Source organism: Conger conger, chromosome 10 (genome assembly GCF_963514075.1).
Source record: "Conger conger chromosome 10, fConCon1.1, whole genome shotgun sequence".
Lineage (NCBI taxonomy): Eukaryota > Metazoa > Chordata > Actinopteri > Anguilliformes > Congridae > Conger > Conger conger.
Window position 1 is genome coordinate 36,830,758 of NC_083769.1, and position 13,268 is coordinate 36,844,025.

The following is a 13,268-nucleotide window of genomic DNA, read 5'->3' on the forward strand; positions in this document are numbered from 1 at the left end:
TCCATTTTCAGAATCGACTGGGCCGTTTGAGAGAAATGAGTTTGGAGAGGTAAACAATCACTGTCTCTGGCACTAAATTACATGTAAGTGAAAAGCCATCACTTTGGGTGGGTGTGCAGACACATTTGGGGGAGAAACATCAGCACAATAGCTCTACACATCGATTGTGCCACAACACGTGTTGCACCTGGAAGCTAATTGGGTTTTCAGCACTTCGCAAATTGTCTCATTTTCTCTGAGCTGTTATGATCGATAAGAATCCTGCACATCCAAAAATCCCTTCCCTAAGTGATTTAGAAGTGTGGTAAACAACACGCTGAACGAACGACGCCGTGGTAAGTCAGCGTGCTGTTTAGTGAACGGGGAGGAGCATGGATTTTTGCCGGTTCGATACCTCGCCCTCCTCCAGTTTCACCAGTGTCTATCGGCACGAAGCACGTTACACGCGTTCCCAAAATAAGCGTCTCCGTCAGCTGGGCAGATGAGAAGCGCATCTCCTCAGCTGTGGGCGGGCGGGTGGAGTGCAGTTTACAGCCGGCTCAGCTGAAAACGCAGCCAATTACGCAGCAGGGGTTCTGCGTTCCGGAATTACACATTACTCAACATTCCGCCAGCAGAAGGTTCTATTTCCGGACCTGGGTCTGGTCCCGAGACGCCCCCCCTTCCCGGAGCGCTAGCTTAGCGGTGCGGCGTACCTGTGCGCACACCTGGGTCCTACGTAGGTTTGTCCCCGATGACTAATGAGGGAGCCGCGGCTATGGCAGGACTCCTGCCTGGACGGTCCAGGAGCTAGCGCTCCGAGGCTAAGCGCACCCTGCCTCTCTGTGTTCAGCTGCTCTGCTCCAGCTGTAGGCCCCTGTCACTGCTGAAACACGGTCTGTTTCTCACACCTGTAGGCCTGCCGCTTCCTCTCCGTCTGTGATTGGACAGGTGGGACTCCACAGGTACTGTGTGATAGCACTCTACACGTGGTTCTGACAGAACACGGGTACTGTGTGATAGCACTCTACACCTGGTTCTGACAGAACACGGGTACTGTGTGATAGCACTCCATACCTGGTTCTGACAGAACACACGTACTGTGTGATAGCACTCAACACCTGGTTCTGACAGAACACAGGTACTGTGTGATAGCACTCTACACATGGTTCTGACAGAACACAGGTACTGTGTGATAGCACTCTATACCTGGTTCTGACAACACAGGTACTGTGTGATAGCACTCCATACCTGGTTCTGACAGAACACAGGTACTGTGTGATAGCACTCTACACATGGTTCTGACAGAACACAGGTACTGCCACCGACCAGATGAGGCGATGCTACGACTAGAGCTAGCTGCTTTTAAAAAAAAAGGACAGCTGGGTTGGTTGAAATCAGGAAGCTGCCTGACTAATGGATCTGCAGTGATGTTCACCGAGGCGGCAGCTGAGGGTGGCCAAAGCCAGCCTGTCACAGGAGCCGTTGGCGGCGGCGGGGTTCAGGGGAAGCGGTAAGCCTGGGTGCCGGGGACGTGAGCGTTTCTCCGGGAACAGAGACCGATGTGACGGGGGGGCGATGCTGCCCCCCTCCCGGCCGGCAGGCGACGGCGGCAGCCATGGCCGGCGGCGGTTCTATCGGATTTGAATCCATCACGCCGATAAGCGCTCCTCCTGCACGGCCGCCGCTCTGAGTGAGTTATGAATTTCCGCCTGACCTCATCGGCTCCCCCCGCTGGATGGAGGCGGCCGGGCGATGCTGGAGATGGGCTCTTATCGATGTGCGACGGGGCCGCTTATCGGTCTTCTGACAGCACTGGCCCCGCGGACGCGGAGCAGAACTCATCAGCCCACATCTCCACACCTCCGCGCTCGACTCCTCTCCGTTAGATGTGGGGGAGGGCGGGCACACAGCTGGGGAATGGGCTTCGAGCGGCGCTGCAAAATGGCCGTAACCTGCACAGCTGAGTGCCCTCCCTCCATCTTCATCACGCAAGAGCGCCCCCTCTTGGTCACTGAGTGCATGAGGTCCACCTCCATGTGACTCTCCACTGCACTGGCTGCTCAGATGGACTTCAGAGTGAAAAACGCCTGGTGGCTATTAGCTCATGCCTCAAGAAACACATTCCAGTCTACACTGTCCAGAACTGACACAGTCTACACTGTCCAGAACTGACACAGTCTACACTGTCCAGAACTGACAGTCACAGTGGAAGCCTGTCTCTGTAGGGTAGGGGTGTCAAACTCTGGTCCTGGAGGATCACAGTGTCTGCAGTTTTAACTCCAGTCCTGGAGGGCTGCAGTGTCTGCATTTTCAAATTCGGTCTTGGAGGGTCCGCTGTTTTTTGGTGTATTTCAACATGAGTGATTCATTTAGGTCATTGGTTGGCCAAAGAGTCCACACCCTTGTTCTCTAGGCTTTCATTAGCTACTGATTGAAAGGAAACCACAAATATCCACAGTCATTGTGGCCCTCCTGGACTGGAGTATGACACCCCTGGTCTAGAGTCACCACTAAGGGTTGGACATTTTACAGTTTTACTGTAATTTTGTACTTGCGTTTATTTGAGTACTGTTATTTTAGTGCCTAAAGCCTTACAGCAACAGGCCTTAAAGACGTAGCTGAGCATTCTCCCTGGTGTGCGCTAGCCCCCATGGCTCTGCGCTTTGATAAGATAAAAGCTGGTTCTGATCCATTCCCAGGCGGGGCTCTAGCCCGTCTGCTGCCCTCAGGCGGTATAGTGGACTAGACCGGAACACCAGCCCTGACTCCAGTTACCACATCTTCTGCCCAAACTTCTACTTCTGGGAACCCAGATTTAGCAAAACAGATTTAGTCAAAATCCCATATGTTGTAACGCTTGGCAATTTGCACAGACCTAAATTCATTCCGAAAAAAAACAAAACAGAAAAATGGTGTTCTGACAGAAGGGGCTTGAAAACCGGACTTTCTGGGTGAAATGCAGACACTTTGTCTGGTGCCTTTCTACAGCCAATTTCTGCCTCCTGGAGTAGTTCAGGAAAAGTTTAAAAATACAACTTGTGAGATGGTGCTGGTGTGTGAGTGTGTGTATGTGTAGATAGATGCTGATGTGTGTATGTGTGAGTGGGGTTGCTGGTGTGTGTGTGTGTGTGTGTGTGTGTGTTTGTGTAGAAATGCTGATGTGTTTGTATATGTGAGTGGACTTGATGGTGTGTGTGCTAGTGTGTGTGTAGAGATGCTGATGTGGGTGTGTTTGTGATAGCAGTTGCTGGTGTGTGTGTGTGTGTGTGTGATAGGAATTGCTGGTGTGTGTGTATGTGAGATAGGAGTTGCTGGTGTGTGTGTGTGTGTGTGTGTGTGTGTGTGTGTGTGTGTGTGTGTGTGTGTGTGGGAGGAACAGAGAGGCTTTGGCAGGGCCTCTTTTATCTCAGCCCAAGAGGTGACACGACAAGCACCCCCCCCCCCCCTCCCCCCCCACTCCTGCTGCCACGGTAACTACAGGCCAAACCAAACAAACAGTAAAACAGAAAAACAGCCGCATCTGTAATGGAGGTTCCCTGGCACCCGCAGCTCCATGCATCAGATCCGGCTGGGTGTCCCAGTGTGGGGGCCTGCCACCCCGGCCGAGACGCTGCTTGAAGCAGGCGAGACCTGGAGGGGCCGGGGGTGCGTCTCCCTGCTGTACCCCGGAAGGGGCAGGCCGCTCCCGCTCTCCCTTCAGCCTCTGTTGCAGTGTGACAGCCCAGAACTCATTAAAGCCCACTCACACACACACACACACAAACAACCCCTATGCTTTCTGTCACAAGCGTACACAAACACACACTTCAGCTCGCTCTATTAATAAACCCTAGGTGCGTGTGTTTGCTGTGCTGCGGTTGGACGCTTGACTCCTGATGGGATTTGATGTTGCGGCTGCTTGGTCAGTCTTGTGTTGTAAAAACATAATTATAATATAATTGGGCTGCAGCATCACTGAGAGAGAGAAGAGAGAGGAGAGAGAGAAGAGAAAGAGGAGAGAGAGAGGGAGAGAGAGAGAGAGAGAGAGAGAGCCTCTCATCAAAGCCATTATCAGTGACTGCACTAATGGCACTGCTCCTTACAGAACAGGAAGAGCATTGTAAAATTATTATATGAATATCACACATTAATGAAATAATGATAATGACCGTTGTTATTAAAAATGGAAATTAAATTAAACCTAAAATGGTACAGCCACAAGAATAGTAAAAAGTAGGTGTAATATCGAATGCGTACGTATAGAATGGTGAATAGTGTAGAAGAATGGTCTTATCCCGGCTGGCAGAAGCCTTGCCTCCATTAGATTATCACGGGGCACTCAGGCTTGTGTTTTGATTTATCCTTAATTGCTGGGCTTCCTAGACTGCGTTTCATTTTGCAGTGGAGACAGGGTTATTTCACACGTCTTAACCCTAAGATGTGTCGGTTTGACGGGCTGCGGCGTCTCCGCGATGAACGCTCTTTATTAATTCCTCTCACGAGCTCCTCATAACCGCCAGCTCTCGTCGAGCGAGCCCGAGACATCTCGTGTGTTTCAGGTGCACTAAAATTAGTCAAGAAAAATGGCGCCATTAAATGAAAAACTTTATTGCAGTTTAATCTCAGTTTAATTGCAGTTTATCCCGGGAGGGTGTGATGTCATATCAGCAGAGCCCGTTATTGGACATGTGGCTGTGCAGATTTATGATGTAAGAATGAATTAAGATTTTTTTGGGGTCCTGATGGAGTTTTAAGAGAACCTAGCTTATCTTTCCTGCTAAACATAACCTGTTTCCCTTTTCAGTGTTATGTCTACTGTGTTTAAACCTTTGTCAGACACCACTGGTGAGTCTGACTGTGTTCAGACCTATGTCTCCCTTCTAGTGGTATGTCTGACTGTGTTTAAACCTGTGTCTCAGACCGGTGGAGTGTCTGACTGTGTTTAAACTTTTGTCACCCTCCAGAGGAGTGACTGACTGTGTTTAAACCTGTGTCACCCTCCACAGGAGAGACTGACTGTGTTTAAACCTGTGTCACCCTCCAGTGGAGTGACTGACTGTGTTTAAATCTGTGTCACCCTCCAGAGGAGTGACTGACTGTGTTTAAACCTGTGTCACCCTCCAGTGGACTGACTGACTGTGTTTAAACCTGTGTCACCCTCCAGCGGAGTGACTGACTGTTTAAACCTGTGTCACCCTCCAGAGGAGTGACTGACTGTGTTTAAACCTGTGTCACCCTCCAGTGGAACATGTGACTGTGTTTAAACCTGTGTCATCCTCCAGAGGAGTGACTGACTGTGTTTAAACCTGTGTCACCCTCCAGTGGAGTGACTGACTGTGTTTAAACCTGTGTGACCCTCCAGTGGAGTGACTGACTGTATTTAAATCTGTGTCACCCTCCAGAGGCGTGACTGACTGTGTTTAAACCTGTGTCACCCTCCAGTGGAGTGACTGACTGTGTTTAAACCTGTGTCACCCTCCAGTGGAACATGTGACTGTGTTTAAACCTGTGTCACCCTCCAGTGGAACATGTGACTGTGTTTAAACCCGTGTCACCCTCCAGTAAAGTGACTGACTGTGTTTAAACCTGTGTGACCCTCCAGTGGAGTGACTGACTGTGTTTAAACCTGTGTCACCCTCCAGTGGAGTGACTGACTGTGTTTAAACCTGTGTCACCCTCCAGATGAGTGACCGACTGTGTTTAAACCTGTGTCACCCTCCAGTGGAACATGTGACTGTGTTTAAACCTGTGTCACCCTCCAGTGGAGTGACTGACTGTGTTTAAATCTGTGTCACCCTCCAGTGGAACATGTGACTGTGTTTAAACCTGTGTCACCCTCCAGTGGAGTGACTGACTGTGTTTAAATCTGTGTCACCCTCCAGAGGAGTGACTGACTGTGTTTAAACCTGTGTCACCCTCCAGTGGAGTGACTGACTGTTTAAACCTGTGTCACCCTCCAGTGGAACATGTGACTGTGTTTAAACCTGTGTGACCCTCCAGTGGAGTGACTGACTGTGTTTAAACCTGTGTGACCCTCCAGTGGAGTGACTGACTGTGTTTAAATCTGTGTCACCCTCCAGAGGAGTGACTGACTGTGTTTAAACCTGTGTCACCCTCCAGTGGAGTGACTGACTGTGTTTAAACCTGTGTCACCCTCCAGCGGAGTGACTGACTGTTTAAACCTGTGTCACCCTCCAGAGGAGTGACTGACTGTGTTTAAACCTGTGTCACCCTCCAGTGGAACATGTGACTGTGTTTAAACCTGTGTCACCCTCCAGTGGAACATGTGACTGTGTTTAAACCTGTGTCACCCTCCAGTAAAGTGACTGACTGTGTTTAAACCTGTGTGACCCTCCAGTGGAGTGACTGACTGTGTTTAAACCTGTGTCACCCTCCAGTGGAGTGACTGACTGTGTTTAAACCTGTGTCACCCTCCAGATGAGTGACCGACTGTGTTTAAACCTGTGTCACCCTCCAGTGGAACATGTGACTGTGTTTAAACCTGTGTCACCCTCCAGTGGAGTGACTGACTGTGTTTAAATCTGTGTCACCCTCCAGTGGAACATGTGACTGTGTTTAAACCTGTGTCACCCTCCAGTGGAGTGACTGACTGTGTTTAAATCTGTGTCACCCTCCAGAGGAGTGACTGACTGTGTTTAAACCTGTGTCACCCTCCAGTGGAGTGACTGACTGTTTAAACCTGTGTCACCCTCCAGTGGAACATGTGACTGTGTTTAAACCTGTGTGACCCTCCAGTGGAGTGACTGACTGTGTTTAAACCTGTGTGACCCTCCAGTGGAGTGACTGACTGTGTTTAAATCTGTGTCACCCTCCAGAGGAGTGACTGACTGTGTTTAAACCTGTGTCACCCTCCAGTGGAGTGACTGACTGTGTTTAAACCTGTGTCACCCTCCAGCGGAGTGACTGACTGTTTAAACCTGTGTCACCCTCCAGAGGAGTGACTGACTGTGTTTAAACCTGTGTCACCCTCCAGTGGAACATGTGACTGTGTTTAAACCTGTGTCACCCTCCAGTGGAACATGTGACTGTGTTTAAACCCGTGTCACCCTCCAGTAAAGTGACTGACTGTGTTTAAACCTGTGTGACCCTCCAGTGGAGTGACTGACTGTGTTTAAACCTGTATCACCCTCCAGTGGAGTGACTGACTGTGTTTAAACCCATGTCACCCTCCAGATGAGTGACCGACTGTGTTTAAACCTGTGTCGCCCTCCAGTGGAACCTGTGACTGTGTTTAAACCTGTGTCATCCTCCTGAGGAGTGACTGACTGTGTTTAAACCTGTGTCACCCTCCAGTGGAACATGTGACTGTGTTTAAACCTGTGTCACCCTCCAGTGGAACATGTGACTGTGTTTAAACCTTTGTCACCCTCCAGTGGAGTGACTGACTGTGTTTAAACCTGTGTCACCCTCCAGTGGAACATGTGACTGTGTTTAAACCTGTGTCACCCTCCAGTGGAGTGACTGACTGTGTTTAAACCTGTGTCACCCTCCAGTGGAACATGTGACTGTTTAAACCTGTGTCACCCTCCAAAGGAGTGACTGACTGTGTTTAAACCTGTGTGACCCTCCAGTGGAACATGTGACTGTGTTTAAACCTGTGTCACCCTCCAGTGGTGTGTCTCATTGTGGGATGAGGCGGAAAATGAGGGCTCATGTCACACTAATAGCTCTGTGCCCCTGCACAGCCCAGCTGACAAAACAACTACCAATTACTGTCCGGGCCTGGCCTGTTCCTGGGACAAACTGACAGGGAAATGGCGGATTTCTATTTCTCAGAGCCGTCATACTGTGTGTGTGTGTGTGTGTGTGTGTGTGTGTGTGTCTGAGAGAGAGAGAGAGAGAGAGAGAGAGAGAGAGAGAGAGAGAGAGCAATGCAGTACAGGAGAGAGGGAGGAGGTGGGGGGAGAGACATGGACGTAGAGAAGGGGAGGGAAGGAGACTAGAGGATGTCTGGGAAGGAAAAAAATCTCAGCTGAAGTCCTCTCCATCTGGAGCTCGAGCACGACCGCCACGGAGAGAGAGGGAGCAAGAGAGAGAGGGAGAGCGAGAGGGAGAGCAAGAGAGAGAGAGCGAGTGAGAGAGAGAGTGCGCGACAGCTAGAGAGACAGAAAGAGCGAGAGAGAGCCGGAGAAACACACATTCATCCTCTTCACTTCCTTCACAGCGAAATAAAGAGACTCTTTTGAGGGGCAAAAGAAAAACAAAAAAAAAAAGACTTGAAAGGTGCGCTAATGCGTCTACATGAAGGAGGGGGGAGACGGAGTGACTGAGTAACGGACGGAGGAGCGGAAGAGAGCAGACGAGTGAGAGAAGCGGAGGATGCGCGCAGTCGCTCCGTCGTTGCTGGTGGTAGGTGTGCATGCTTATACTCTTCATTCCGTGTGAGCTGACAGGCCAGTCGCCTGAGAGCAGACATTCATGGGGGCAAGCGTGCACCTACAGGCATCAGCTGAGTCCGAATTTAAACCAGAGTAATTAACCAAGCACCCCCCCCCCCCCCCCCCAAAAAAAAACAAATAAATATTAAATAGATTCACGGTATGAAGTGATTTGAACATCCCTGAAAAGGTAGGCATTAATGAAAGTATTGAAATTAGATGCATGAGTGGAAGGACGGATGAGTGGGTAGATGTTTTTGCGGGTTGTGAATGCAGATAAATCTGTGCATTTTTCAAGCGAGCAGCTCGTTCTCTGGTGCTGGTGTTCAGCCGACAGTTGAGTGTGGTCACAGGTTGCCTCGCTGTGCATGAAACCCTCCTTTAGGGTGAGATGCTACAGTTCTCCGTTTGTTAGTACTGAACCCTGAGACGGTGTGTAGCTGGGGTAATACTGTGAGTCCCCATAGAGTGTAAAAGCGGTGCCCAGATCTGTTGACATCTAGCGCTGTGTGTGCGTTTGTGTATGTGTGTGTGTGTGTGTGTGTGTGTGTGTGTGTGTGTGTGTACGTGTATGCGTGTGCGTGGGTGTGTGTGTATGTCTCAGCATGGGGAAGTGGTCTACGCTCAGGAAAAGGCGCTGTACTGTTTTTTCTCTAAAGTGTTAAGTAAAATCCCACCCCCCTGTTGCTGTCGCGCGTGCTTTAGCCCCCCGCCGCTACGCGTCTCCCGTGATGTTGCAGCTGCTCATGAATAGCGCTCCTCTCCTGCTTATCTGCACGCATGGAGACAGAGCTGCTTCCTCTGGGAGGGAGAGCTGGGCACAGGGTTTAATCTCCCTGCGTGTGTGTGTGTGTGTGGGGGGGGGGGGGGGGGGGGGGTGCAGGCATGTGCGTGTCCGTCCGTGTTAAAGGAACGGCATCCGGGCACACGCCAGCAGAGCTGGCACACGCACTCTGCCTTCTACTGTGTGTGTGTGTGTGTATGTGTGTGTGTGTGTGTGTGTGTGTGTATATGCTGTGGATCGATGTCTCCGGTGGAGCCTGTCACACATATAGCCAAGGTGTGTGTGCGCGGTAGGGTTTGTGCAAATGTGTCTGTGTGGGTGTGTGTGAGTGTGCGTGGTAGTGTTTGTGCATATGTATGTGTGTGGGTGTGTGTGAGTGCGCGTGATAGTGTTTCTGCATATGTGTGTGTGAGTGTGCCTGGTATGGTTTGCGCGTATGTGTTTGTGTGCATGTGTGTGTGTGCGTATGTGTGTGGTAGTGTTTGTGTGTATGTGTCTGTGTGCATCCGTACATGTGTGTGTGCGTATGTGTGCATGTGTGTGTTTGTGCATATGTGTCTGTGTGTATGTGTGCATGTGCGTCGTTGTGGTATGTGTCTGTGTGTGTTTAATGAACTGGTGAGGCTAAATGCAGGAGCCAAGATAATATTGTCAAATATTTCCTGAGCTTCCAGTGTTTTCTGGGGTTTCCTGCACACTTTCAAGGCTCATCCTCTTTATTTATTTATTGAACATTGAGTCATTTTTTTTTATTTTTATATAGGAGTCATATTTGTATTAACCAGTGAGTCATTTATTTCAGTTTCAGTTAACTGATCTTAGTATTTCAGGGCAAGTGGAACAGGATCTAGAGTGAACTGCAATGTCCCACATTTCTTTGAAATTGTACACACTGCACTTAAAAGTTAAGAGTCTTTTCAAAGTCACTTTTAAGAAGGCATAGCTTTTAGATCCTGTACACTGAATCAAGGCCCTGGCAAATAACTATGACCGAGTAGCCCTTAACCATGTTTTGAGAAAACGACAACAGAAAGTCAATTACAAAATCTGATATCAAAAGAAAATGGCAATTACGCTAATACACAATGATGGTGAGATGATTTCCAGAAAAATAATGTGAGCAAATAATGTGCACACTACCTCTGGAGACTGGATTGAGCATTCTGTCTGTATGTCTGTCTGTCAGCTGAACTGTTTATAGCTGTGTCCACCACTGTCTCTGTACAAACACCACAGGCTGTTTGACTGAAAATGGGTTCCAATGTGTTTCCTCAGCACTCATTAGTCTCCCATGGTCCAGAGTGCTTTTGTTTTCTAATTGCCACTGTGTGCCGTAACTCGCTAGCCTAGCTTGCCCGGGCAGTGTCGCCTCGCCTAGACAATCGCACGCCGTGCGGACTGTGGTTCCCTGTGCCGTGTGCTCACACCGGTGGGAATAATGCAGCACTCTCGCCCAAAGGGGGAGTAATGTATTTTACTAATTAAATCATTTTTTTCTGTCCTCTTCTTTCTGGGGGTGGAAAAGCTTTGACTGAGTCCCCAATGACACGAGAGCGCTAAGGGTTTATCAAAAACGGGGCGTTCACTCCAGGGCATATCAGAGAGAGCTAATAAAAACAGGCAAATTGAAACTCTTAATATATATTGTTTTATGTAGTAATCACATGAAAGACTAAATACATACTTCCAATTGTTGTGTTTTCAGAAAACGGCTCTGATGATCCTTAGTATTTTAAACGTTCGAGAATTTGTAAATATCTGCATTTGCTCTGGTCCCATAAATCAAACCGACATGTTGTTTGTGTCTTGTCAAGTTACAAATATGGAAACAAACTGCCATCTTGACCCCTCAACCTTCAAACTGAATCGATATTGTTGAATAGTGATTTATCAATTGTAATCTTTCAGCATCCTCAAGGAAAAGATGTACTTGTGGGGCAAATGGGGGAGGGGGGCAAGCGGCAGGTTGAGCTTGGTTTGCAGCCACCTGTAACTGGTGCAGATTGGTCAGTGGAGTTATAAAATGCCTCCAGAAAAAAACGGTTTAGATGGAATGTGTTGCTTGTGTCTGATTGTTGGTACAACTCATATGCTCTCTTTATTGTACTGTATGGAAACCTGCCCTTAGTGACCCTGTGCTAGCAAAATAACAATTTTGTAATAGTTGTATAAAGAACCAAAGAACAAATACGATGAGTTGTATTTTTTTATCCTGAAAGAAAGGTCTCATACTACCCATTACATCAGGGTTTGGTATTTGTGCGTTGGAGATCATGTTTATGGTATAACAAAGATGTCATTTTACATTTAAACAAAAAAGCAGTGTGTACTTTAATCAATTAACGGTGTCACTGATTACATTCATCAATCAGCAGTGCCACTGATTACTTTAACCAATCAGCTGTGTCACTAATACCTTTAACCAATCAGCAGTGCAATTACTGTAACTATTCAGCAGTGTCGCTGGAAACTTTAACCAATCATTGGTGTCACTGGACCTCTAAAGGAAATGTTTTAATTTTCATATTTATAAATGAGGAAAAAGCAAGTGGACATCTTCATCTTGGTTTAATGAATACTTGAAATGCAGGATTGCGAGTGATTGCAGAGGGTCTTTAAGATGCTGTTTGCTGTGTCATTTCTGTGAAGCATTAGGCTGCCTGAGCAGGGACTTCTCACCCACTCTCTCCGGCGTTATACAAAATCACTAATTGTTCAAATTTAAAAAAATACTAAAATAATAAAAGACTGCTTTTATTTTCTCACTGTCTCAGTGCAGTCTGACAGTAATCAGGCCTTGAAGGGTGAACCCAGGATGACCATTGGGGACGTAGACCATGTCTGGACCATAGTGCTTTTGGTGGTTCATTAATTGCAGGACCCTATTACAGTCCTCTGTCAGTTGTTTTAGGTAGTGCCACCAAGCACTGCCATGACAACGATATCATTATATAACATAACATAATATAATGACAAGAACAGGCCATTCAGCCCAGCAATAGTTGCCTTTTCCTAACGCTAAAGTGTATCGAATGCTTAGTTTACCCTACCCCTTTTACTGAAATTGATCAAGCTTAACTGGCTTCCATCTATGGTCAAAAATCTAATGGAATGTAAGATCAGGAATCTGATGATTTCTGTGATTTGGGGAGCTTCAGGTGCAGGATTAATTCAGACAATATGGACAACCCTCGGTATGACCAGAGGTTTCTGTGGGTGTTGACTGATGAGTGCATTATGAAAGTATTTGCTGCACGCAGAGGTGGAAAATCCAGGTTCAGAAATTAGAAGTCCTTTCCAGTCCTCCCCTTTGTTTGGCTAATTAGCACTATTCTTCAGTCTGGAGGTAGAGCTAATTTGTGAAATCGGCTGGCTCATGGGTGGAGGAAAGAAACGCATGACTTTTACTTTCTGACCCCAGGACTTTCCACCTCTGGCTGCATGGCTAATGGGGCTTTGAGTTGCTGCACGGTAGGCTGGTGTTACTTGGCTTGCCGGTGGTGGTGGCATAGATTCGCCGTGGGCCCAGGGCAATGAGCGGGATCCATCTCCGTAGAACAAGTGATGCTTCAGGCGGGTAGAGAGCCCTCCAGCTGACCCAAGCTTTATGGCTTTCTATCTGTAAAGTTAATGCGAAAGGTTGGATCCATATTTTCTGACTGAAGAAGCTTTCCTGACATTTCCATATGTGGCAGGGAATGGGTGGGTGGGAAAGAGAGAGGGGGGGTGGGAGGAGGGAGAGAGATATACAGTGAGAGAGGGACAGACAATGGAGAGAGAGAAAGTGTGGGAGAGAGACAGAAAGAGAAACGAGGAGAAAGGGGGGAGAGGGAGGAGTGAAAAAGGGCAAAAAAGAGGCGGGGAAGCGAGAAACAGGGAGAGACTGAGAGAGGGGAAGGGAGGGAGAGGGAGAGTGTGAGAGGATGGAAGAGAGAGTGGGTTTTGGAGAGGAATGCATCGCAGCTAGTCTATAACTCTTAAGGTGCTGGTGTGTCAGTCGGGAAGGGAGGGGCGAATTTATCAAACTCCGATCTGTTTAGCAGGGTCACATGAGAAATATGTTAACATGTTTGAATAAATTATCATTTCTAAACAACAGGTGTGCATTTGCCAAGGGTTTTATT

At 48.2% G+C, this 13,268-nt stretch overlaps 1 protein-coding gene across 2 annotated transcripts in view; it reads left to right on the plus strand.

Moving 5' to 3' along the window:
• LOC133138168 (leucine-rich repeat neuronal protein 2-like) overlaps positions 1 to 13,268 on the plus strand; it is a 76,750-nt gene that overhangs the window by 19,989 nt on the left and 43,493 nt on the right. Inside the window, exon 2 of one of the 2 annotated variants that reach the window (XM_061256691.1) lies at positions 8,147 to 8,331. The gene's annotated coding sequence lies outside the window, so the exon portion shown is untranslated. Of the gene's footprint in view, positions 1 to 8,051; positions 8,336 to 13,268 lie in introns of those variants that run through there. The other variant, XM_061256692.1, reaches the window with a different exon arrangement.